The sequence below is a fragment of the Bacillus rossius genome, chromosome 15, assembly GCF_032445375.1.
Source record: "Bacillus rossius redtenbacheri isolate Brsri chromosome 15, Brsri_v3, whole genome shotgun sequence".
Classification (NCBI taxonomy): Eukaryota; Metazoa; Arthropoda; class Insecta; order Phasmatodea; family Bacillidae; genus Bacillus; species Bacillus rossius.
Genome location: NC_086342.1, coordinates 25,408,989 through 25,435,478, shown reverse-complemented (window position 1 = coordinate 25,435,478; position 26,490 = coordinate 25,408,989). Strand labels below are relative to the sequence as shown.

The 26,490-nt window shown below is 35.5% G+C and overlaps 1 protein-coding gene across 4 annotated transcripts in view; it reads right to left on the bottom strand.

The window, feature by feature from the left end:
- Positions 1-26,490, bottom strand: part of LOC134539580 (octopamine receptor beta-2R-like) — a 697,934-nt gene that overhangs the window by 126,203 nt on the left and 545,241 nt on the right. The gene's annotated exons all lie outside the window — the stretch shown is intronic.

Here is a 26,490-nt window from a genome sequence, read left to right as displayed (position 1 = left end):
GAAAACATGAAGCTGTAACGAGTTTTTGATCTCGGGTTAGTTTTCTCTAATTTTAAAGGCATCATTACTGATCTGAAACCAGTCTCATAAATCTTATTTCAGGGGAGAATAAAAATATATTTAAGATTTTTCGAATAAACTTAATATTTTTTTTTTTTTTTTTGGTTACGCATACACATGAGAAGAAGAAAAATATTTTACTTGAATAAGCACTCTTTAGTGTGTGTGTGTGTGTGTGTGTATATATATATATAAAATTCCAAGAAGAAAACCAGTTTGTTTTATATAATTAGTGGCAAATCCGTGGACTGAAAACTTGTAGGTCAAGGAACAAAAACTGTGTGTAGGGAGTCTAGAAGAGGAAGAATTAAAGCGAAGGAAGTGGAAGTTGTTGCAATAATTAAGAGAACACTCCACTAATGGGGAAAGTTCAGTGCATGCAGTCATTTTTGCCGCAGAGACAGCTTTTGCTAGTGGAAACCTACAGATAGGGAAAACCGTAGATTCACCATTTTCTTGCTTTTTTTTTAATGTTCTTACCTCGTCACAATAAATATTCGGAGCAGCTGTAGAAAAAAACTGGGTTGATTTTATGTCTACTGTTTAAGTTTAAATTAATTCTGCATCACCAAGGTAGCCGTAGTGGCGCATGTGGTAAAATCACTTTGAAGATAGAGATCGCACCTAACTTAGGATATGGCTCATCTATTATGAGAACCAATTTAGTTCACGAAATCATTTTTAACCGTTCACAATCTTAGGAGTTTCATTGTTCTTTTCATTTAGTACAAAAAAGATAAACCTAACGTGAAATACATATAAATATAATGATGTATTTTGCTTTAAATTATTAATTATTCTGGCTTTTGTTGAAATTCCGCTAAAACTATACACCAGACATCAAATAAGATTCTTTTTTTTAAAAAAAAGAACGTATAATGCACGAGAACAGTTAAATATCCGTGTTTCTTTATCTGAAATGTTCGTTTTCATCGGAAAGTTTCGACCAGTATTAGGTAAGGGATTTCAGGTCTAAATTGTATGATATTTACAAATATTGCGATGCAGTAGTTCAAGCATAACTGATTCATTTTCAATATGAAAAAAAAAATCATAAGCCAAATTTGTTCCTTTTATTTGAATGCTACTAGGAAAACCGAATTATTTTTTTGCGCGTCCATTGTAGAAACGATTTTTTTTGGGTGGTTTTTTATTTCTAACTTTTGCCACTCACGAACAGAAACAAAACATGTTCCTCGTTGTCCTGACACAATAAAGTAGAAAATGTTTCCGGAGAGAGCAAATTTAAATATTCGATACCATCAGAATCGTTGCAAATTACAAAAATTCATAAAGAAGGATAACAAATGCTGGTATGGACGTGAATTATATCAGAGCTTTAAAATTTTTTGTTTTAAATATCAAAATCCATATTTTACTAACAGACATGCATTCGTATAAATAGTGTGTGGTTTATTGGATGTAACACATCGTAAATAATTATTTAATGTGATAAATGTGACAATTTTGCAGATAAAAAAAATGTAAAATATGGGCCATTAAGATAAATTGAAAACCTGATCCTCGCTTGAATACTCATTAAGCGAAAGAAAAAAAAACTAACCATTGATTAAAAGTACTGTAGCCCTAATCTGGGAAACAAATGCAATTGTCTCGCAATAACTTTTTTTTTTTTATTTCGTTTATCCCGCTCATTTCACGGTTATGTTATAACCAGTTCGCACAGAATATATAAACAAAGCTTTTTGTTCTCATATTTGTTTTCAGAAAACTTCAACATCAATAATTTAAAAATATTTTTAAAACATATTTTTATATCAAACGCACATTTTATATCCACTTTTGATTCTGAATAGCCCATTAATAACTGTTATGCCAAACTCTGTGGCAAGATTGGTATGAACACCTATGAAATTTATAGCTTAGGATTCTGAGTTCGTTTACAGAAATTTATATAAAGCTTCAATATAAATATCAATCATAACAATAATTTTAACCTGGTATTTTCCGTTTCAAAATCGGGTTACTGCAATTAAATGCATGACATTAATAGGCTACTGACAAAAAATTAATGCAGCAACTAAACTTGCTTGATTTTTTTTCTGCGGCAAATTTATAATTAATTTATCTTATATATAATTGAATTCCCTAATTATAAAATAATGAAAACGAATTTTTATGATTCTAAATGTATTGAACAAACTTGTAATAATAAGCTTTATAAATAGGTATACTTATATTTGCAGTGATTTATTGCAAAGAAATATTTCAGTGACAAAATTTTACAGGTTGTTTATAACACACGAAAAACTCGCTTAGAACTTCAGTGACCTTTGCAATCATAATAATAACACAAAGACTAAAATTTACTAAAATACTTTTTTTTAGTCCAACTGCTTTTAAAGGCACTATGTGGCGAAAGGCTTGTTTCTCGTATTGGATCAGTCATCAATTACGTTTATTCTCTGGTGAAACTATTTTTACGAGCTACAATTCAGCATCAAAAATAATTATATCTTATCTTGATTTATGAGACCTTATTTGCGTAAAACCATTTTATATAAAATAACATTCACCCTGTAAATTACATACTAAGCATTTAAGCATTCAGGATTTAACCTATAGGTACGTCAGAAAGTTATGCGAAAAGGAAACAGGCAACTAAAAATGACTACAATTTGGTTAAAAATCACTAAATACACATTGAATATAATTAATTTTATTTCTATATCAATACCAGACAGATAAAGAACTTAGCCTGTCTGGATTTAAGCTAGATATCTGACGCTCAGAACAAAATTTTCTCGACAGTTAAATCCTTACAGCTGCTACCAGAGTTCGCCTTTAACTGAGTTTGAACCCTGCTCTGGGTGAAAGAATGCAAATTAGTTTGAATTTTTTAAGCGGCGCTTGATTTCACTGAGCCTCCCACAGCGAGGGAAATCAACGCTGCTGTGCTGGAAACATACGAATATCTCATGCCACCCCCTTCCCCTCCCCAGTGCTGCGCAGAAGTTAATTTTGTCGCCCGCAGGCAGCGGGTCGGTGTCTTTGTTCATTAGCTCGTGAGTGCACCCGCGTGACTCTGCAGCTATTACCCCCAACCCCCTCCCCCTTTTACTTTTCACCGTGCCCGATGGCGAAATGAGTAATTAACAAGGGTTAAAACAATGCCCTGGCCGCATGTGCGCAGCAGTGGTGGCGCTGGTGGAAGCACCAGGCATACAAGAGTGGAAAAGGTGGAGGCGCCGGGTACATGGAGTCGAAAAGGTGGAGGCGCCGGGTATGTGGAGTGGAAATGGTGGAGATGCCGGGCTGGAGACGGAGGATGGGGATGCCCCGGTTTGTAAAACAGGAAGTTAACCCCCCCTCCTTGACAACACAATTACTACAGCGTTCTGCCCTCGCTCCAGGCGGAGGAGGGCAAGGAGGAAGCCAACAACCTTGTTAGCGAGTTTGAGGAAACGACACTCCAGACTGCTCACCATGGTTGCAACCTCGCTCCTGATTGTGGGTCTCGACGCGCCTCCTCGCTTAGGGACCTCGGAAACAAGGAAGTGGTTACAATTAAAGATGACTAGGTACAAACTGCAAAACATTGTCTATAAATCTTTTGTATGTCGTAAATAAAAACCAGGATATTCCACAGATGAATTTAACTGTCAGACCAAAATATCATGAGAATTTATCCATGCAAACATTTGGTGTTTCCAATGGTGAACCTTTAGACTTGATTCATTTACTTTCTATAGTAAATGTAGTCATTGGCTTCCGGACAGAATAACTGTGGATCAATTGTTAACTTGATGCAGAAGTGTAAATATATGTAGTCTCTCAAGACCAAATGAATCTGTAAAATCTTTTGGGCTTATAGTAATGATTAAAATTTATCCTTTCTTATAATAATTTTATCTTGGTTAAGCCACAGCGCATAATCGGAAGAACTTCCTGCAACTAAAAAAATTGCCTGTAATAAACATTTCCCTGTAAAATTATTATGATTGAAAAACACATACAATTTAAAGAAAGACTAAAAATATAATATGTGATATCAAAACCAAATTTATAGAAGTTTCAGATATTGTTTCTAAATACAATTATCATGAACCCCAAATAACCCAATTAAAAATAAATAATATTTTTATCAAAGGTGAAATAACTTAAAACACTGCGAATCTCTCCCCTATAAGCAGCTGTAGTAGTTAATTTCAAACAGCTATATTTTAATACTTAGAATTTATTATTACTGATAACACCTCTCAATTGATATCAATGGAACTAAAAAATTGAATAAAATACAATTTTTAACTATGATAGACTATGGTTACCACTTCAAGTCAAATAGCTGAACGAAGCATGATGAACATACCATTTTTTTAAATATTTTTTTTACATAAAGAGGCTATTGGAACTGAAACCGAATGCAGATATATGTTGCCCTTATTAATATATTGTTTTTTAATTTAATAAGAAGCTGATAGTAAAAAGGTAATTGTTAGGAATTTACATCTTTCTGTTAAACTTGTTAATTTTAAGTTAGTGCCCACTATCAAACCTTTTCGATATTTTTTTTCGTAAATTCAAGAATTTTCTGTAATCTAATTAAACATATTAAACAGACACATCCTAGTTTTTCTAGCCATAATAGTGATAATAATAATTTATTACTTCTAAACTGCTAATTTAAAAACTTAAATAAACCATTATCATTGCATTTCCTGTGGGAAAATAAGGACAACTTAAAATCAGTTTAAATAACTTTATGGTCACTTTAAGATCATTTAATTTTTAACTGGAGGTCAATATATGAGTTATTTGAGTTCACTTCATGATCACTTAATGGCCTGCTCATTCATTTTCTCTCGTAAGTTGAATACGTAAATTTTAGGCAAAATTGTCTAAAAAAAGATTGCTACAAAAGGTTAAAAATCGACACCCTGGTCCGCTGAGGAGTTGTTTGGTACTCGGGAGTTCCTAGGGGGTTCCTCCAACCGGGAGGAAAATTTCGAGTAACTTTCCCGGTCACCTCCAGATAACTAATTTCCCGCGCTATCCATCACGTCGCTGACGTGAGATGAGCAGTTTGTCGCCGCCGTCGAAGGACCGCCGCTCGTTCGCGCGAAGGCAGTTCGTCAGGTGCCTGCCATTCGGTCGATTAGAGGTTAAGATCTACCCTCCCCCCCCCCCCCCCCCCCCCCCTCGGAAGATGGCGGAAAAAAAATGGCATGTCGAGCAGAGCAGTTGATAGACCTAATTGATTGACGGAACTATTTCAGGCCAGGTTAATCTCAACTTGCCTTTAGTTCTTCGAAAGATTCTTGCGATGGGTAATATTGATTTGAAACAACCTTATGGACAAACGCCATTGCTGGTTTTACACTACATGTCATAAGAGAAAAATTTCCAGAGTTGACAAAATAACATTTGTACATAAAAGCAAGGAGAAGAAACCAATGTTAGGTTATGTTAAATATGAAACACCTAGACAATAGATTAAATAAGTGAAATTAATTTAGCAAAAAATAAAAACTGTTTACAGCACAATATGAACACAGTGGGTTTGACAACCATGATACATTTGCTACAACAACAGTAAACACAAAAGAAACAACAACGTTGGACAACACGACGACAAACAGAAGAAACCAAACGTTTTTACTTGCAGATAATCTGACTTAACACCACGATAACACAGCGAACGCAAATACGAACCCTTCGATGAAAACAACACGACGACGGCAGCACAGACGTACACTGTAATCTTCCTAAGTTGAAACAGTTGCCAGTATATAATCAAGCCGTTTAGAATGTTCATTGGTCGATAAGAGCCTTTGGCGGGTCACCCGTGATTGCGTAACCATTTTTTTCTTCCTTTTTCACAACTGGCTCAGAGTCGTCAAGGCATGCTAAAGAGCAATTAAGTCCATTATTAAACATGAAGCAGATGACGTATATGTGCTTAGAGTATTCTTTGCTACCCAGTGAATCCGCAATGTATCATCGACTCTATTAATCAGTTAATATTATTACCATCTCGTCATCATCGATGTGATTAGATTCGACGAGCAGCGATGAGATGTTAATCAAGTCTTTACGAAATGATAGGCCTGGTGTAACAGGAATACTTCGAGAAACCAACTGGCTCATAGTAAAGTCCAATATGTTTCTCTCTTGCAAATAGTTTGCACCCGGGTATGTCATTCAACCACGATAGCTTTCGTGACAGCTTAGTGCCCTGACTCCTAAACAGTGTTACTCCCTGTAGTTCCCTTGGACCTTGAATTTGGCTGCACTTTCATTCTACAAGATTAAACAGTTTCACATCAATCATCGGTGGCATCGAGTTTTGCAGTGGTCAAAGTATCTGCACTTCAGCACTGGATTCGTGATTCTGCGCTTATCAGATTTATATCACACTGCAACCCATATTTTGTTTTAAATCCAGATAATTTATAGAACTAAATGTTAAAAATTAAAAAATTAAGTGTAGGTATATTTTTTTCCTTGAAAGTTAGAAGAGGATGGCGGAGTGTGAAGAATATGTGACATGTTCGTGTTTTTTTTTTGTCAAAGGTTGGTGTTGCTCAAAAGTCCCACAATAATCACATAGTAAAACACATTGGAAGCGTCCCAGCGTGAACGCGCCAAATTCGAAGCCTCGTTGACCTTGAACGTAAATGACTTAGGCTGGCGCCCATATAAGATTGTAGCAATTAATTCAGATCCTTTCTGGGGTCCGGTATTATTAACGAGCCGTTAGTCAGCCAAGTTTACGCGAGAAATAGGTCAAAATTATTATATTTGTTCAAAAGTTGAAAGTTGTTTTCTAATGTAATAAATGAAAATCTGTTTTAGCTTTTACCACACTTTATTATTTATTTATTTTGGAAACGAAACAAAAATATTCACGTAAAATTATATATTTATGTGAAAATCACTGTTTCACTACAAAATAGTGTTCGCAGTAATACTGGTATCAGTTACTTACCCGAAATTTTATGCTTTGTGTACCTCCAATAGTTAAAGTTGTTTGTAAACAGTTCTTGGTATAGCTTAACAGTATTATTTGCTCACTTTAATAATTATAATAAAACCAAATATACGAAGTCCAATAATTTAATATTCGATTTTTTTTCATGGTTTAAAAAATATATATTCTTGAATGGAACAACATTAAAAAAATATAAAGTTTAGCGCCAATTTTCGTAATTAATTATCGGTATTATCTAGAATAACGTATTTCATTAATGCGAAAAGAACTATACAACATGTTATAAAATGTTACAGTATCTTTCTCAAAAAAATGTAAAAAAAATTGTTGGCAACTGTTTTCCAAAGTTGTCTTATATAACAGTACAGAATTATTTTTTTCCTGTGTAGTTAACCCACATTTGAATACTTTCTACTTTTTTTTACAGCGTAGAATGTTCGCAAAAAAAAAAATACCCAGGCGAGTCTCCTGAAACAATAATTACCCGTGACGCGAACCTCTGGCAATGTCTGCCTGACGTCACCGCAACTTTCGCTTACCTCCTTCCACGCTCAACCCCCCTCCCCCCCTCGTCTGTTAGGGTCCAACGAGCTACAAACTCGGCAATATTCGCCAACCGGTTCGCAGTTCCGTGATGATGGGGCTGTTGCCAGACTCCGGTTTCCCCGAGCTCTGCGTGTGCTTTACCGCGGTCTATGGCGAACCGGAATGATTTATCGCCTGCCTCCAAACTACTCGAGTTCCAAAACACACGTTTGATGACGTCGCCTTGTAATTATTTTGACGTCGCGTCGTCAATAAAAAGTAATTTTAGAGATGTAAATTTCCAAAAACAAAGCTGCTTTCGATCGCCACACACACGAAATGGTGTTTTCGAAAATTTAATGCTTTAATGCACGTGAAAAAAAGAATAGAAAAACTGTTTCCCTTTGGTCCATGGTGATCACGGACGTAATCAGACAAGTTTCGACCAGGGGCGAAACCTCATCTTGACACCCAAAACTAATCCAAAAACTTTTTTTTTTCGACAACACTTCATATCGCCACCACATACTATTTCCAATATTCGAAGTATTTTTTATTCAACTTAGATGATAAGTAAATATATTTATTTAAGTCATTTAATTTTTAATTAATCACAAGTTGGATTTGACGTAATTAATTTGGGCATATTTTATACAAATAATTCCTTTTATCTGCCCTTTAATATTTTTATACGACATTCAATTAAATATCTATAGTAAAAATTACTCTGCCGGTTTAGTGCCCCCCCCCCCCCCTTCTCCGCAGGAACCAGTAATGATGTTCCTTGGGCACCAGCCCTGACTGCCCCCTTCTAGTTACGTCCCTGACAGTATATCACACATTTTGGTATGGTAAATTAAAAATTTAATGAATATTTTAATAAGTTACATTGCGAGCTTAGGAACGTTAGGAATGAGGTCATATTTTAAATGCAACTGGACGCGACAGGTGCGGCATGAACGAAGCGACGCCAATAAAATAATAATTTTCTAGACAGTCACGTTCGTCTAAATTCGCGGTTGCGAAAGACTCTCAGTTTTGAAGTATTTCTGTTTCCATCGCGTCGCGGGCGTGACGTTTCTAAATCGAGCGTCGATATTTTTTTTCTCGAATGATTGTCGAACTGGTGTTTTAATAGCAATATAGTTAATCGAGTATTTCTAAACATTTTGATTTACTAAAAATTATCTGCGAATTCCTCTCAAAATTATGGTTTTAAAAAAAACCTGTAGGTACTAACGGCCGTTGTAGTGTATGTGTGATGCATACTTAACGGTCAAAAACATTTTATAGCTAATCGTTTGCATTTGACTTGATGTAGGCTTTTGGACATACGCCAATGCTTAGCACATGTATGACTGCAGAAGAAAACTACAAAAAAACACAAATGACAAAAAACACAAATCAAGCAAAAATTGCTGGTGTCAGGATTTAACGCCACACAATATTCCACAACAGGAATATGGTCAACAAACAAGGAAAAAACCAAAGAAAAATAGACTAACAGAACGAAAAAAAAAAACCAAAAATGATGAAAGCACAAAAATTCCGAACCCAAAAAAATGCAACACATTTGGTTGTGTCACTAGTAAACGAAACCACAGTATTTCTTCTGTCGCATCGAGTTCCTCGCGTCCGTCGTGGAAATCACGTGTTGGGATCCCAGCGTGAGATGACAACACTGGAGAATAGATTGGAGCAGTGGCAGCAAAGAAATGAGACAATGGTGGCTATGGATACGGGCAGAGGCAGCTATAATTGGGGCACTGACAGCTATAGATTGGAGAGTGGCTGCTATAGATGTGGGCAGTGGCAGTTATAGATTGGGGCTGTAGCGGTTATATATTGGGGCTGTGGCGGCTATAAATTTGGACCGGGGCGGCTACAGATTGGAGCAGTGGCGGCTACAGATTGGAGCAGTGGCGGCTACAGATTGGAGCAGTGGCGGCTACAGATTGGAGCAGTGGCGGCTGCAGATTGGAGCAGTGGCGGCTACAGATTGGAGCAGTGGCGGCTATAGATAGGGGCAGTGGCGGCTATAGTTTGGGGCAGTATTAGGTAAATAATGATGCAGTGGCAGCTATATTTTGAGGTATTGGCTTCTGTAGATATTGCGGGGCCTGTGGATATTTTCATTTGCTGGATCCTAATATTAACTAAATTTATGTGGTAGAAGGTTATTAATTACCACTTTAAAAAGATACTGTTAAAGGGGGGGGGGGGAGGATTCAGACGTCCTCCCCCAATAACTTTGAAAAAAAATTATTAGGTTTTAAGCTAACCTGATAATTTTCAACGATTGTTTTGGTTGTTTATTTTCTGTATATTTCATTCATTATTGTTAAAATTAAAAATAAATTAGGTTCACATGACATAACAAATAGTAAGATAATGCCAGCGTGCGGTGGGAAATCGCCAAACAGGAGTCTGAGGCCGTCACTCTGCAGGTATTCCGCACTTGCTGTTTCGCACACATTTACACATTCATATTTATTTGATATATGTTAAGAAAGGCATTGGAAATTTTTACCAAAATATTACACTGGAAATGAAAGAAAAGCCATTTCGGGTAATTTTTTAATAATTGTTTAACTTTCAGAAATTTATTATTTAACTTTGCAAAATAAGTGAATTTTCAATTTATAACTAAAATCAATTTTGATTTCGCGAGTTTGTCGCAACAATTAATTAAATACTTTTGAATGAGACACATCACACGTAATTTTTTTATAAAAGGTTCTTCATTGAAAAAATTTTTTTACCAATTTTTTAATTTAGTATACAAGAAATATATATTTTTTTTTTCACTACATTAAAAATTCTGAATTTTTTAAATAGATATATTGTGTATATAAAATTAATGTGTTTGTTACATTAGTCATTTTTCATCGGGCACCTTAGGCACCGTAAAACTAACTAGTTATAAGTAGTTAACATTACAAGAGCTTCAGTAATGGAAGCGACAGCGCGAGGCCTTGCATTCGGCTGCTCGTAACTCACGAATACTGCAGGAGTCATCGCGCGAAATACACAACCGGACCGACTGTCTTTGCCACACACGCTTGGTACTGGGGAAGACACAGCCTCTGCCGCCTCCCAACTACTTCCAATCCCTTTCCCATGAACGTGACTTCTGTTTTCCGTGTTATTTTTATCCTGAAATCACTACAGTGATTGCCGTAATGTTTCCCGAACAATATGTCTCTGCCAATTCCATTATTCCTTTCATCAACATACGTATAAAGTATGAATTCATTGTCAACTGTACTTTAAAATAAATGCAGTTCTCCAAATTAAAAAAAAAATACTTCGGAAACTTGAAGAATGTGAATGTTCAAAGGCTTTTAAAACAGCACTTTTTATTTTTTCTTAAAAAAAAAGGCTTTGTAGGCCTTCGGTTATTATGTCTGCTGGCCTAATTTGAGAGAGGTTAATAACATGTTTGCTATACTTAGAAATATATACTAAAATTTGCTTTTCCCTCTGGTGTTCCAAATTAACTCAACTATCTGGCCAAAATAATTTGAAAACTTTTTGTTTCGTCAGCAGCATGTTAATTTATTGTCAATGGAAAAACACTACAACACGAACAGAAATTTTATAGAAGAACTAACCACGGCTTGTAAGAAACGACCATTCCAGAAATTTCCTGTTGTGAATTTTGGAATTTTAACAAAACAAAACAGAATGAATGGACAATACTTGAAACCAATTTCACTTTAATTTTTGCTTTTGTCTAATCAAACACCTTAAAAGTGGTTAGGGTAGTTGGAGGGAGAGTGTTCCCACCAAACTAAATATAATTTAAATTTAACTATCAAGAATGCTACATAATCCGCCAATCGAAGCCAGAAACCTTCATACTGAAGTTGGCTCTTCAACCAATTCCTCTAGAATGATATTTAAAAAAATCCACTTTTATTTTTCCTTCCCGTAAATTGTACCTACGAGGGAAATATTCATGCGTGAATATTTCGGGTTCAAGAGATTGCCCAGTGGTTTGAGGAATTCTGTTTACGTATTTTAAAAGGATAATTTTTTCGTGACTGCGCGCTTTTTTTTTTTTTTGTCTAACGACTGCAGTGGATACACTTTGAGCTTAACGGTGTTCCAAAGAGTTCGCTTCATAAACATGGAGATTTTATACGCAAACTGTTCCATCTTTTTTAAACGAGGTTGTTACGAGAGTTTTACGACGGAGGAGGGTTAGTGTTGGAAGGGAAAGGGGGGGAAAAAGTGAGTGAAGATGAGACCGCGAACGAGCGATTTGTATGCAGCCGCTAGACACGCCGTCGATCTTCACGGAGTCGGAACAACGCGAGGTGTTTGCTTCTCGAGCGCGACAGGAACTTAAACACAGCCCGAGGCGATTCACTTTTTTTCTTCTTTTTTTTTTTGGAAATCGAATTCTCGAAGTTTCGAGAAACAAAGAAATTAAATTCGATGTCTCAGTGCTTAAACTGAATTGATTCTTATTTAAAAAATATATATTTTCACAAAATCCACGTTTAATAGGCCTATATTATATCCTATTTTTTACAAATATAAAATATCACAAAGAAGTGCAATTTCAATCATTTTAATTTTGTGTACAAAACATTTCCTGCGAAATTACCCTCTCTAACTATTTTTTTCGGTACTTTTTTTACAAAATAAATGAAAAATAATAAAACAACTTGCATTAATTAATTAACTCGCATCTGACATGGGGAAGGCACGTCTTGAGAAATTCATTTCGGGAAGAGACTCGATGTGTTAGTAGTAGTAATACAATTAAGGTGTCCACCTCTCAAGCGAGCCAGGTCCAGAGGAAAGCCTTGGAAGAATCACGCACAGTTTAGACACTAGTTAAGTTTCTCTCTGGCCAAGGGCGCAGCGGTCTGGATGGTAGCGAACTTGCCTGCCGCGTAGACGATAAGGTTACGATCGTAAGAGCAGTTTTTTTGAAAGTTTTATTTCTCTTCACCCGTTTGGGAGTGTCGAGGCGGTGATGTAGAAAAGTGGGATGCTCAGGAGTGGGGAATTCAATGGGTGAAAAGGGAAGGGGGGTGTAGATTTAAGATCGAGCGCACCACTTCTCGCTTTCGGACTGCATTTTTCGTTACTCTGCGAGATGCTGTTAAGCACTACGGACTGCCGCTTCTCGTTTGACACACCCCCCTGCTGGAAAGATGTGCGACGAACACACTCGGCTCCATATTACTTAGACACGACAGCATTTCGTATTTTATTGTGCATTATTGGTTTAAATTTCTGTGTTCAAGTGGATTATTGAATATTAAGTTTAATCGATCAAGTTTGAAATTTTACTTACACCACGAGTGGCCATGTACATAGGTTTTTTTTTTTTTTTTTTAACTCTTTTGTGAAATTGCCCAAACGTGACTTGGGCTGTTTTGGTTCTCGGATACAACGCTGTCCAAGGGGAATGAAGCACGGCTGGCTGCGGCTGCAGCAGCTGAGTCTCGTCTCTTCCCCCCAACTGTTCCCTTTTGTGCCGCCCTCGAATCCAATTCGCGCGGTGCTGATTGGTTCGCGCCCGAAGCGGGGGCGGCGTGCGGCCGAGCCCGCGACCGTCGAATGGGGTGCGTCGGCGACTCGCCTCGGGTGCGGGGTGTCTCATCACGCGAAGCCGGACCGTGATGATGAATAAATCATCGAATGAAAAAACGAACGAAAAATCGAATGAAAAAACGAATTAAAAAACGAATTAATAAACAAATGAAAAAACGATTGAACAAACAAATGAATTAACGAATGAATAAACGAATGAAAAAAACGAATGAATGAACGATAGACAAAACGAATGGAAAAACGAATGAATTAACGAATGAATAAACGAATGAAAAAACGAATGAATAAACGATAGACAAAACGAATGGAAAAAAAGAATGAATGAACGAACGAACGAATGAATATACGAATGACAAAACGAATGAACGAATGAAAGAACGAAAAATGACCACATGAATGAATCAAAAATGAATGATTTAATTATTGAAAGAATGAAATAAGAAACGAATGAACTACAAATAAATGAAGAAATGAAAATTTTTATTATCAATTAACGGATAAATGGGTTAACGACCAAATTAAAGAATTAACGAATAAAATAGCAAATGAATAAACAAATGAATGAATAGATAAAAACAGATAAACTAACGAATAAACGAACAAATGTACTAACAAATGGTTTGACGAACTAATCAATTAATAAAATAATAAAAGAATGATAAAACGAATGATTGAACTTTGAACGAATGAATAAAAAAACAATTAACGAGAGAATAAGTTAACGAATAAACTAACGAAAAAATAAAAAAAGGACATATTAATAAATTAATACGTTATAAAAAAAATAAACAGAACTAGTAAATAATTCATAGTAAATTATTTATTATTTTTAGTAGATAATTATATTTGAAATTTATCTTTAGTCATAATCAGGGTCAGCAAAGAAGATGAGGGGTGAAAGAGAAGAATGAAAACCAGACGGAATGGATGGTTAGAGGAGACGGGAGCACCCCGAGAAAACGCCCACGGCTCACGGCAACGCCCGCCACGTTTACCCACTTGCGAAACATGCCGCCACGGTTCCGAACCCCCGCCGGGAATCGAACCCGGCTCGGATCGCCTCTGCTGCGAGGCGAGAGATCTCACCAATCAATAAATCGACCAGTTCCAGTCCCACGCCATCACACTTCGTTGTCTCTCGTCACCGCTATGTCGTCGAGACGTTACGGCCTGGCTTGTCAAGGCTGTGGGTCTGACAAAAGCGACCCTAGCTGGTGCTGGGTCGTTACCACAACGCCGAAATACCACAAAGCCGAAATACCACAACGCCGAAATACCACAACGCCGAAATACCGCAACGCCGAACGTACAATAACGACTAATACCATACCGCCGAATGCCAAATTGACCGCGACGCCGACAGCTAGAAAACTGCTGTGTACCACAACGCCGAAATACAGTAACGCCGAAAAATGTTGCTGCGGGGGAGGGGTGGGGGGGCCACAGGAGCAAAATGAAAAATAACTGAATGAATTTGTGTGCTAACATTACCTAACCTAACCTTTGTGGCAGTCCTGCAATGACATTTTTCGGGGTTAAGGTTAATTTCGGCGTTGTGGTCATTCGGCGTTGTGGTACACAGCAGTTTTCTAGCTGTCAGCCGCCGCCGATTCATCATATTGCCATCCGGGGCAGTAAGCGTGGGCGAGGCCAGAAACCGAAGTTTCTATAACTCGCTAAGTGCATAGTAAATCAGGTGCACCCCACACTGGTGAAGAATCATTTGAATCGACGGCGGGGGTGCGTGACTTGTGGGATAAGTTTTGACACATGGGCCTGTGTGTGCGCTGGTAGGTTTTAAAGCAGTTTTCTAGCTGTCGGCGTTGTGGTTGATTTGGCATTTCGGCGTTATGGTTTTCAGCGTTATTGTACGTTCGGCGTTGTGGTATTTCGGCGTTGTGGTGCGTACCCGCTGGTTCTAGCGCGGTGTCTCCTCAGCGCAAGTCTGTGGACCGAAACGCGCAGTCTTCTCGTCGTGTACAGGACAACTGTGGTAATCGAGTGATGACCGTAACACCACACGACGGTTGATGTTATGAAAAGATAAATGTTTATTTCAAGGCCCTTGATCGCTTTTAATAATTTGTACTGGGAGTTTAATGCCTAAAACTTATTCGGTAAAGACGCGTTCTAAGCGATTTTCACGTAAATTAACAGAACTTAATCAACGGTCCATCAACGTATTCTTACTTGCTTTTTCGTACACAGACTGCACTATGATATCTCGTACAGTTTTCAAATCACGTGTTTTATTTTATTTTATTTTTTAGCTCTGCACACAGTATGTGTGCCGAGGTAGGCGGGGCCTTCAAACCCTAATTCATTCGCTAAGTCGGCGAAAACAAACAACAGAACACATGCCTATGATATTTCTCCTCGCGTTAAAAAATAAATAAATAATAAGAGACTCGGCGAAGATTGGGATGGACGGTAACACTTGCGCAGGCGAACGTTCGCGCCTTCTCTTGCCTTGCGGCCCGATACGATCCGTTAGGGAGCGATCATACTTGTTCAGGGGGAGGGGGGAAATGTTGGACAACACCTCCAGCGATCCAACGACGTGGCGTTTCGACCAATCAAAGGCGCGATCTGGCGCTGACCCAGCATTTAGGGTGATCGTTATCTCTCTCTCCCTCTAGTTCTCTCTCTCTCTTTCAAAAAAAAAAAATATATATATATAGAGAGAGAGAAAGAGTTACAGAGACATGAAAAAAAAAATTACAAAAATAATAATAAAGGCATTGCAACGTATGCCGGGAATTAGCTAGTCTACAATATAATACAAAGAAAATATAAACATCTACAAATACTCTTAGCAATAATTAACCATATTTCGTGAATCAAAGATCAGTTTCGGACAACAGAAATTAACCAAAATCGGAATGCTAGATACTGATTTAAGTCCGATTCTTCCTTAAATGTTGGCTCGTGTTGAAAAAAAAAACGGTATTATGTGTAAAGAAAATAAACTGCAGCCTGGGGGTATTCTGCGCTTCAAAAAGTCAATAATAGCGGAAGCACTTAACAGAGATAATTGTTCGCGCATCAAAAACCTTTTCATCAAGCGCATTGCTCTTTATGGTCGAGCCATAATTATATTAAGTATGGCTTTGTTCGTGTGTGGCTGTGACCCATATTTCTTGCATTACTGCTGCTGCAAAAAATAAATACTAGAAACTTTCATGCCTTATAAATAGATGTTGAAAAACACGGGAAAAAAAGTACTCGATCTCTTTGTTACATGCCATACTCAATTAAATAGCCAAATGGCAATATTTCACGTGTTTAAATTGTCTGGTAATACATAAAAAGCTCTAATTAATTAAAACTGCATATAGGTAAGTGAATTAGACAGAGAATTTGTTGAAACTGTTTAAATTGAATCAGTAAATAACTTCAGTTTGTTTCCGCAAATGATGCCAGTGCGTTTTATCAGTAAATTTTTAACTAACCAAAGGTCAACTAAATTCCCAGCCAGTAACCAACCGTTAGCAGAAAATTAATTATCCGTTGCTAACAATCGACTGGTTCATTTCTCTGGTTTAGGTTTAGAGTGTACGAAGCCATGAAACACATTTAGATCGTACTAGCAGACGGCATACCTATATTTACGTCCTGTCACTCTGTACGACACAAGAGAGATATACAAGGTCGTCCTACAAACGTACACTAAGCGCATATTCTGCTTGAAATTTTATTCAGTGCATATTTCTAGTTCCAGGCTCGTCTCATTTGCTTTGTTAGTATTTTTTTTTCCTAGTTATTTTGTTAACGACCGACGGGCAATTCCTGTAAGTTTATCACGAAAAATCTTTTGCATTTTTTTGGTTTGATCACAAATTAGTGAATCCATGTTTTTATAAGTTATTTGCGAAAGTTAAAAATATAATGCTAATAATCATAATTTTGAAAATTTGAGTGTCTCATTATCGCTATTAGATCACACCTAACGAAAAGAAAACCAAATAATATATAAGTACACATTAGTGTCCCAAAATGAGTGTAGTAACCTTAGAGTGCGCATTATCTTTTCAGAACACACAGTTTACTATAATTTTTGAAGACTGCGATGAAAATATTTTAAAATTATTTGGGGGGAGGGAAACGTGTTTACAACCTCATTAGTAGGCTGTTTCATTTTTCGTTTTGAAACTACGAACAGTATTTTATAATATAAATTTATTTTGGAGCGGTTAATTCCTTGATTACACGTTAAACAGTCACTAAGGTTACTAAGGTCTAATCGTATAAGGTAGATTCGTGATAGGGCATTGGACTCGCATTTAGGAGGACTGTGGTTCTAATTCCGATCGAGACATTCTAATTTCGGTTTTTCCATTACTTTATTCCAAACTCCCTCAAAGCAAATGATGACGAGATTGTGGTTTCTATCATGTTAGTTTTGTTTGTCCATCTCTAGGGCCATGTACTTTTAGCGAAAAGATATCGAGACCAGCTGTGTGTTAAAACATTTGTATCGCTGCCAGTGTTTCTTGACTGGTTGGGTATATTTAAGGCACATTTCTATTTAAAAGCACTTCAATCACACCGTCAAGTGCGCAAAGAATGCCAATGATTGGTGTGGAAGATCGGGGTGGGCAGCAGCAGTGCTGATAAAGTCTTAGGGCTCAGGACACAACCAACTGTCTGGTTAGCTGAGTGAGGCCGGGGGCTAGGGTGATGACTATGCTGGGTTGCCCTAGTATGGTCTAGCTGAGGCTCTAACACCTTCCTGATCAAAGGGGGGAGTAATCCCACGATAGCTCTGTCGTAATTTTACTTGCTCTGGAATTTAAAAATGAATCTGTAAGACACTCCCATTCTACCCTTAAAGGGCGCACATATGGGAGGATTGGTGGGGGATGCCGACCAAAAGGTTGGAACAAAGCTGCCGGCAGCAAGCAGGGTCTGCTGGAAGCAGATCAACCAGTCACGAAACACCGTCTATTTATAACATACACCTAGTCTTGAAATCTTGTGCAAAAAATAAAATATACATGGTCCTACGTATAGGCTGAACTCATTAAAACACGGTAACTCGAATATCCCACGTTAAGGGGCAAGGGGTTAAGGTGAAGAGTGGCAATGATTGGTGCGTGAAAACAAAGAGCGGGGCCATGCCTGAACGAAACAATGGCCGGAAGGAAATATGTGGTTACTTCACGCTGGTGACTGAAAGTGTCTGAAACATTACGTCAGTCCCCAAACGCTGACTTTAACAAGTGTTAAAAACAAATATCTGTGCTCCGTCACGCCATAAAATCAAAACGAAAAAAAAAAAAAAAAAACATTGCAAGTTTTCTACTCACATAGAAAAAAAAAGTCTTTGATTTTACAAAAAAATTCCCTTGGAAACCAGTTGCTAAGAAATACATTTAATTACCACAAGAAAAATATTGAAACTTTGTACAACACTGAGCTATGGTTATTTTTGCATACATGAAATACATTTTTCGAAATACTACTGAAAATTTCATTAAAAAAATTGGTGCATAATTTTATATTTTAATTGATGTTTCTTTCAAGAAACATTTTTTTTAAACCATGCGAAAGATAAATCTAATGTTCAACCAATTGTTTTATTTTGTTTATCAAGATTTTTATTTTGATCATGGTTAATACTGGAAAGATATTCGGGGAACTGTTTATAATAACTTTAACTATTTTAGGTACTGGAACAACACAAAGAAAAAAATTCCCGAGTAAGAATCCGAACCCCAGTATAAAAGCGAACACTATTTTGTAATGATACAGTTATTTTCATGTAAAATTACAAATTTATTCTTGAAATAATTTTACAATAATATTTCTGTTCCATTAAAAAATAATACACTGAAGAATCATTCTTTTTGATATATTTTGATTAAGCAATTGCTTTGATTTGAATATTTTTTTTTGGACATATGCTATTTATAGAGACCTGTAAAATTCGCGGTTTCAAATCCCTAAAGGATAGACTCCATGATCCTCTAAGCACTTGTGCAAATTACATCTGCTGATTGGTTACCGACTCGTAACACCTGTTGAATGGAATGATCGTGATTCGCTAATTCTTCTGTTAAATATTTTTCATTGGCCCAGAGTCCTTCAGATAAATTGTGGTCCAATCACTGAAGCAAAATAATGTCAAAAATATTTGGACTCTATCCTATCGCGAAATGAATCCGCGAATTTTACAGGTCTCTTAGCTATTTACTTATTTGCACTGAACGTGTCGAGTCCATTACGCTGTTTTGGCTCCAGCCCAAGACAACGTTATACTTAGGGACCGGAAAAAATCGCGGTTTCAATGACCTGCAGGATGAACTCCATAGTTCTACGTACACTCGGTTAAATGTCACCCACTCATTGGCTGCTGTGTTTTGAGGCGTACCAACGTAGCAGCCTGTGATTCGATACAGCTTTGGCCGGGTGTTTCTAATTGGCCCAGAGTTATCCAGATGAGTTGTGAGCCAATAGCAGAGGCAGCACTGAGGTATAACTATTTGTACTTTAGCATATCGCGAAATGATTTCGCGAATTTTTCTGGTCTCTAGTTATACTGCATCGACGCAATTGCACCGCGGTAACTAATTACACGTTAAATTTTTATTCAAACTGCCCGCGAGGGGATGTGTGTTAATTATGCGCCATGTCGCGACAGTTTGCAGCGGTTCTGTTGAGTGCAAAACTAACTACTCAACCAAGGGATAAATACGTGGCCTACAGAGGCACGAACTTCAGACAGTTTATACAACGTAACATTATGTTATGAACGAAATGAAAGAAAAAAGATTTCTCCACCAACTGTTAATGTAATTTTGCTTCAATTTCCTTGTTACACTCGTGTACACAATTGAAAATAATTTTTTTTTTCAGTTGAAAATGAAAAAAAAATACATACTTGACACTATTTTAATAATTATATTAACATTAAAATGTTTAATTTTTTTCAAATATATTTGTCATCTATTTGTTTTGTTTTTACCGAATTACTGTAGATTAAATAATGACTCAAAGGTAACGTGATGTCAACTGTAAAAAAAAAAAAAAACAATTCCGGGAATGTTTAGTTCATCTGTACTCAAAGTTATGTAAATTTATGACTGTCTACGAGAAAACGTACGTTTAGCCTACGCCCTGTGCTCATTTTAACTCTTTTTAAATGTTTACAGTTTATTTTACTCTGGGTACCTTGCTTAGAGAGCCATGATACTGGCATTGTGTTCAAAAAAAACTTGGTAACAGTGGATAAAATAGCTTTAATAAAATTAATGTATTCCTTTAGGTACAGTTTACAGGAACATGTATATTACAAAGTTTATATCTTTGAACGTTGAATGAAAATGTTCAAAACATGTTTTAACCAAATGTATGCAAAATTAAATGAAGAGTTCAAATATTTTCAAAAGTTTGGCCAATTCATGAAGGTCTGTAAACGTGGTATTCAAATCACCTTAAGAAGCCCTCTATGTTAGCAAATATTGCAAAAATATTGATGGAATCTTAGAAATACTTAGCATCGTCTCAAAAAAGTATTTCATATATGAATAAAATAACCATAGTTATGTGTTTTACAAAGTATTATTACAAGTATTATTATTATTATTATTATTACATTACATTACATTACATTTACATTACATATTATTATTATTACAAGTATTATTACAATATATTTCGTGTATTATTACAAACTATTTCTTATCAACTGGTTTCGAAAGGAATTTTTGTGAAAGTACAAAACTATTTTCTGTGCACAGAAATGACGCCAAATTTTCATACCATGAAAAATAATTTAATATTCAATGATTTGAATTTATTTAATTGTGTTTATTAATGTTCGAAGTTAAAACTAAAAAAGAACTACTTTAACTATTGAAGGTACTTGGACAACACACAACATAAATGCTGAGGTAAAATTCCGAACCCAGTGTAACTGCAAACACGATTTTTGTAATGATACAGATGTTTTCGTGTGAATGTACAAATTTACAAGTATATGTAATTAAAATGAATATTTCTTTCCCGTTTATAAAAAAAAAGAATTTCAGTGTGTGTTTGTGTATTATTTTTTTTCTTGTCTGTTCTTCGGCAGTGGCGAGTGCCCGTTAACATGTTTTTTCTTGACGTGACAACTTCAAATAATTCAATGAACGCCGGCTGCACGCACGAAAAAGTGTTCCGTTACACATATTGTTCCGTTATGCTGTGTCCCGTTACGCTCATTGTTCTGTTACGCTGTGTTCCGTTACGCTCATTGTTCCGTTACGCTGTGTTTCGTTACGCTGTCGGCGAGTGAAATAATAATAGGTTATGTTACAATTGACTAAAAAATTATGGTGATTCATATAATTGATGATAGATATTTGGTAATAGTTTATTTATATGAAAACTTGTTCATAATTATATTTAAACTTTATAGCTAAACGCCAGTTTTTAAAATTAATTACAAGTCATCTACACGTGAACGGTTTCGTCGACTGTTTTTAAAGTGAAGTGAAAAGTTAACGTGGTTTTCATTGCTTATTACAACAACAATTCCGGCAATAAAGGTTAATTTTTCTTGCATTTTAAAAATCTGATTACTAGTATAATTTCAAGTTTTTTATTATTTTATTATTAAAATAAATATGATTAAATTTTATTCATAAAATTATGCAATCATGTCATCAATGTTTTGTTATGACGTTGTCATGTTAAACTATCGTCCGTAAACCGACTTTACGGACAACCAATTTTTTTTTTATAATGAAACATTCCCACACGCAACAATAATTGAAAGAGCGTGTAATAACTCTCCGGTGTGTTCCACACGTGACGCCGTGCTGTGACCTCGGACTTCCGGAGGAACGCCCTCCTCGCGCAACGAACAAAACACTCTTCCCCGCGGCTTGGGAATCACGATGTCTTTTTGTTTTTCGCACACAAATTACGCGTCCTTGCCGGCGGTTCTGCCAAGGTCGAGGTCTCCATTTGCTGGGCTGAAGGCGAAGCACGCTGTCAAAACTTAACCACTTCAAATTCAGGAAGAGCTCGGGTCAAAACAAAAATTTATCCGGGTATCTTCGTAAATTACTCGCGAAAGTTCAGTTCCACTTTCTTTCAACATGAATCAAAAATTATAATCTTGATATGTTAACAAAAAAAATTAAAACCTGTTTGAGTTCGCAGCAAAAAAAAAAAACTTTTTTTCCCCATCCTCCGTGTGTGTGTTTACCTTGTTCACAAGGAACACACAACTCGAAAGTAGGATCTTGGTGCAGTATTTACGAAGATCCTGTTCTCTGAGATTTCGAATTTTTTAATATATTTTTTTTTATTTCTTGCGGATGATTCTTCTTTGAAAAATCCGCATATTTTCTGTAATTTCTAAGAGTGAAAGCTTCTTCAATGATGCGCTTATCGACCTGCGGCAACGGAAGTTGCCACAAATATTTCATGGGAAATTAATTCCCCCATACTCCCCAATTCATTCTTATTAAAAAAATGCTTGTTGGAACAAGAATTATTGCAATAAATAATTAATCCGTGTTTTTAAATTCTACTTCCATTATTTTTTTAAGTCTATATTTTTTTTAATAATAATTGGAGTGCAAAATAAGAAATTGCAATCATAAAGAACTTTAACCACATATCTTAATATATATAAATCCAGTGTCCTGATGTTTGTTTCCAGTGAACTCTTCACCAAGTCAACCGATATCGATGAAAATTGGCATTTATGTGTAATTTTTTCCAACTTGAGAGAAAGGATAGTTTTTATTTCGATTAGTGGTCTTAATAACTTATAATTAATAATAAATAATAAATAACCGATCGCCATGGGTAAACAAAAAATCATAGATCATAAACATACAAACAGTAATTGTGTGACATTTCTCTATGTCCAACACACTCACATAGCGCTATCCAGTTTGCTTTAACTCGCAGACAATAAATCTCCATGTGTTTAGCCCGGGCAACGCCGGGTACTGCAGCTAGTATAACAAATATTTCACTATCCATAAAAAAAATAAAATAAAAACACCTTAACTTGGTTAATGATCCTCTTGTAGGAGAACGTCAAATATATGTAAGGGTCCTAAAACATTTGTAAGTATTTTAAACGAACTTACATATTTTTTTGTTTAAATTCTTTTGAATATCATTATCGGTAACACCCACATATTTAAAATCACATACATTAAATTTTATGACAAAGATTACTTATTCACAAAATGATTTTTTTTTTACCAGCGCTTATCAAATCACATTCACACAGTTTGCAATAAAATACTATGATTCAAGGGAAATTATAGAATACTTAGTTAAATTTTAAATAATTGTATGCCGGGAAAAAAGGGCGTTTAATTTATAAACGTAAATTAACTTTTTTTTTAATATTTATTTTTGAGCGTCAGAAACTGTATTATTTAACAATATTTTTTGATGGAATTAGCCGTAGTCAATAATTAATAGGTACCATCACAGTGTTTTCATTGTTTCAATACCGTTTCAAATTTGAATGTTTAAAAAATGGTTTTGTAACGTTATTTTTAACATTTATAAAATCGTGGATAATAATAACATAAGAATAAATCTCTTGTCTACTTAAATCGAAAATCTATTTTTTTTTTGTCATTGACGTTCATGTTATTTAGATGTCATATATATTTTCAATTTTTAAACATCCATTTTTCAACGCAATTTTTTCAATGCGTGTTTCTTATAAGATTATCGGAATTAATTATTTTGAACCAACTGTGTAAAAGGGAAAATGCTTATTGAATTTAAATTAATATGTAATTAAAATTAAAAATTACATTACGGAATTATTTACAATATGTTTTAAGTCGATCTGTTAAGTCACACAATGGAAATAATAATCGTTTAATAAGACGGGACCTCCCACCTTTTATAATTTACTGTGTACATGTTGTCACTTGTTAAATACCTACATATTAAGATCAGTTATGGCGACACATTGAAAAAAATATTTTATAAGCATTTTAATTATTGAGATTTTTTTTGTACCTATATACTTTGGAACACATATTTTAATCCGTCCAGCATATAATAGAAAATAAATACTAAAATTAACAATTGCATAACAAATTATTCCTTTAATAAAGAACAAACGTGAAAAAAATTTTGGGTTTAAGTAAATGCAAGGAAAAAATATAAGCTTAAAACTTTAGAAAGTGTCTTAGTACACGAATGTCTTCATTACGAACATATGATTTCCATGGACATAATTCACAAACATAAGACAAGGAACACAAATTGGGATTGCAAATATTGTACATAGTGTTTTATGAAATTAATATGAACTTATGATAAAAATACATAGGCAACCTAACATAAAAAGCTTAAATTTAAAATAATTCAGTACCAACAATGAAATAAAAACAGATTATTCTTTACTACGTCCCTAAGAAAACAATTAACTATAATTTTATATTAATAAATCGGAGAGACTTTATGGCAGCACTAAGATAATTAATGCACTCAAATAATAATTGACAAAATGATTAAGCAAATAAATGGTTAGAATATTTTTATGTGGCAGATTTTTTAATCAATAATTTCGAAAATTCGTATTCCACAAAGGAAAAAAAATCCTTTGTTTAAGTTTCTCTATTAACAAAAAAATATCTGTCCAATTAAGACGTATTTTTAATTTCATGTCTACGCTTATTTTCATTAATAAACAAGTACACGGGAAAGGGAATTAAGACCAGTAACTAAAAATAACTCGTGATACAACTCACGGAATGAATCGGTAGCCAGTGTATCATCAATATCCACTGTCTCTCACGTTCCTGGCTGTATCGAGGTAGCTATTAGTCTTCTGAACTCCAGCCGGTCTTCTATCACCATCCTCCTCGTGTTTCCAATAATTCTTTTCATTTATTTTTCCACGTCTTCTTTCGCCCACTTCTGGGACTTCCTCCGGCGTTTCTAATAACTTTCATTTTCTAAGATCGCTCAGAGTATTACATCCTCTTTAATCAATTTGGCGTGACAGGGCCGTTTCATTCTCGAACGTGTCTGTTCACTTCTCCAAAAATTCCAACAACCGCTACATTATTATTTTTCGATTTAGTGCACGCTTTCACTTTTACGAAGGGCAAATCTGTTAAGTAATTTCTAAGGGCAAACCTTTATAAAAGCACATATACACAAGGCATTTTTATTGACAAAAAATATTTTTACAAGTGTTGAATTGAAATTATTAAGGATTTAATAGTTGGAATTTTAAAAATCTCTATAATGTCAGTAACTAAACTCTCACATTCTTTGTACTGAAAAACCAAAACCAAAATCTTATGGTTATGATAGTTTTTCATACCAAAATAATATTTTAATGACATTCGCAGTTTTGTCTGTATTCTTGCCTTATGGAAGGTTAAAATACATTTGAAACTAAGCAAAAATTGCGTAGCTTATAAAGTTAAACTCTTAAAATTTGTAAAAAATAAACTTTTAAAGAACTTTTTTTCTAAACCATTAATTTAAAGCACTTATTATGAAAAATCAATTTGTCTCATACATAAACATATAACCATATAATCATATGCATAAAATAAAATCATTACAAAATAAATTTTTAAAAAAATTCAGTTTATACTAAAATATGTTTGATGTGTAACATCTTAGCTCTCGGTATAAGGGATTAGTTGGAGTATTTCCTGAATGCAGCGGAAGGAAATAAAATGTTTAACAGACATCTGTGACAGATGGCGTGAACTTAAGTTCACAAAGCCAAATGAAAAACTTTTGGTATTAAATTTTTTTATTAATTTTTACAATATAAGCTATATTTTAATAAAATTCATTGCTTAAGTATTTTTTTCATGTCTTTTTTTCCCTTTTATCGGGGCTGTTTCATTATATAATTTTGAAATTTCGGTCTGCTAATCAATTGATTTAATAGTTTACGTAGCTGCTCCGGCAACGAATTTTAGCGGGGGTTCTGAACCACGTGTGATTCGCGCCAACGCGACACAAAACACTCTTATAATTTCTACTATTCCTCATCCGGGCTCAAAACCTTAAAACACCAGCTACTTAATACATAAACATTTAAATCAGGCCTAGCTTCTGCCGAGTACGAGTCCGCTCGGGTTTGCCCCTCAACGTCTTTATTAACTAAACCTAACAACCGAAATACTAATTACATACAGCACTAATCAGGTCTGCTGGAACACATACCACTTGGGACTCATTTAAAAAAAAAAAAATTACAATAATTATTGTTATTGATTCATGGGGGATGTCGCACTGTCTCTAAGTGCCCTCTTGCGGCAGTCCGTGGCGCGCAGTTTAAACAGTGAGTGTAACTTGCGACACGAGAACACACGAACATGATCGTTACCGAGGTTTGCGAGCAGTGAAAGACTAGTTCACATCCCGGT